We start from the raw sequence: 2473 nt of genomic DNA on the forward strand, positions 1-2473 counted from the left end.
AGGGGCTGCCTCACAGGATACTATTATTATTATTAATCTAAACGCAATGGTACCGCATTTATTCATAGAGCGTACATAAAGACATGCGCCATAACCGGTGTTACTGGCGTCACAAAACCCGTGTAATTGAATCTCGCAGTAATCGTCAACTATTAATTTTCGTTCGAAAGAAATTTGATTTATTAACTCTAACTGATTGGCGAAATCCAACGATTCGGTATATATGGATTGCGGTACAGATTCATTCCAGTGTACCTTGGACCGCCACACGTCTTGTATCAATTTTTTAGCATATAAAACGACCGGGCCTACCAATCCTAACGGATCAAAAATTTTTGAGATTTCTGGCAACAATTTTCTTTTTGTTAAATTTCCGACAACTCTTATGGAGTGAGCTGAGTATCGAATTTCGTCGTTACGCGCGTTCCACATAATGCCCAGCGTCTTTAAGGAGCGATCTGCGTCAAATGTAAAACTCTCGTGCAGCGCACGCGTCGGTAGATCACTAATGACACGCTCGTCATTAGACGCCCACTGTCTAATATTGAAACCACCACGAGCGAGCAGTACGATTACTTCGTCCTTAATGGAGATCGCCTCGTCAATGCTATCGGCACCGGATAATAAATTGTCTACGTATAAGTGTCTTCTAAGGACTTCGGCCGCTCGAGGATACGCATGGCTCTCGTCATCAGCAAGCCTTTGAATGGTCCGAATTGCCAAAAATGGCGATGATGCTACACCGAAGGCTAAAGTGTTAAATTGAAATGTTTTAATTTTATCGTCTCTGCGCCACAGGACGCGTTGAAAACGTCTCTCGCTCTCGTGTAACTGAACTTGCAGGTACATTTTCTCAATATCTGCAGATATAACATATCTATGCGTACGAAAGCGAATGACGTGTGAAAACAATGTGTCCTGAATCGTCGGGCCCACCATCAACACGTCATTTAGTGACACGCCAGTACTTGTTTTAGCTGACGCATCGAAGACTATTCGAATTTTGGTAGTGTTGTTCGTGTCCTTAAACATCGCGTGATGAGGCATGTAGTAACCGTCATCAACCGGATCATCTACGACCGACACGTGATTTGACTTCATGTATTCTTCAAACGCCTGTGTGTATTGAAATTTAAGTGTGGCATTGCTATCAAATTTGCGTTCCAACGATGACAAGCGTTTGAATGCGACGCCTCGCGACTCACCGAGACGCCTGCCGATATCGCAAAAGGGTAGAGACACTACATAACGCCCGTCGGCGTCGCGAGACACGGTTTTGATATAATGCACCTCACACGCGATCTCCTCCTGTGATTTCGCATCTATCATCGGAATCTCCTCAATCGTCCAAAATTTCGTCAATTGATTTTCTAAATTAGTTGCATGACACGTTATAGACTTCGACGGCGTCACAAGAGGGGTGCCACCGGCAACCACCCAACCGAAACGAGTTTTTTGTAAATATAAGTCATGACTTTTATATGACAAATTAATTTGACCAATGCAAAGCAAAGATAACGTTGGTCCGGCTCAAATTAATAAATCGATGGGTTGCGGAATATGAAAATTCGGATCGGCTAACTTTATGTTCGATGGAATTTTAATAGAGCTTCGCGGAAATGTTTCCGACGGAATCGAATTTGCTACGGCCGGAATGATTAAACACGCCAATTCCTTACGAAATCCATCGTGTATTGATTGTATGGTAACTCGAACGATCCCCTTTGATACTGTGCCGATAGCATTTATTGCGCCGATGGTTGTCGAACTTGCAGTCATATCAAGATCCAGGTGTTTTACGAGAGACTTGGAAATGAAATTCGCGGTGGCACCAGTGTCCAACAAAGCGCGACATTTGATCAAATTGTTCTTACGATCAATGATGTGCACTAACGCACCTGTTAACAATTGTGGTGCAAAAATGGAAGAAATCGATGCGAGACTCGTCGTTTCACCGCCAGCGCAAAACGCCAGTCAATCCTTTTGAGTTGTTTCAGGTTTCGTTGTACCGGACTACGCGGTGGGGTAATTTTCAAGGTGCAAGAGGGTGTTACGTCGTTTTTGACAAATGGTACAACTTGAAAATTTACAAGGACTGTCGCGATGTGAACGCAAACAATTATAGCACAATAAAACTTAAAATTATAACTCACGAAAATGTCAAATAACAAAAACATTAATGGGCTAATGAGAGTCACAGCTGCGGTAGTTCGTGCGAGAAAATGACAATTTTTATTATGTATAATACTTATAATTCTAGACGTTTCGGCTCCAATTCGGGCCATCCTCAGTAATTCAAATCGATATAATAATCATTTCATCTTCCATGGCTGGACAAGAGAGTGGCAACTCCATCAATCCATAAATTTTGTCTCAAGATTGAAAAATCTCGTGGCAGTGAATAGAAAGAAATTCTAAATATGATTTGCCATTAGTATGTTTAACACAATAAAAAGAAAAAGGAAATTGGAAA

This window comes from Trachymyrmex cornetzi, unplaced genomic scaffold, assembly GCF_001594075.2.
Source record: "Trachymyrmex cornetzi isolate Tcor2-1 unplaced genomic scaffold, Tcor1.1 scaffold353, whole genome shotgun sequence".
NCBI lineage: Eukaryota > Metazoa > Arthropoda > Insecta > Hymenoptera > Formicidae > Trachymyrmex > Trachymyrmex cornetzi.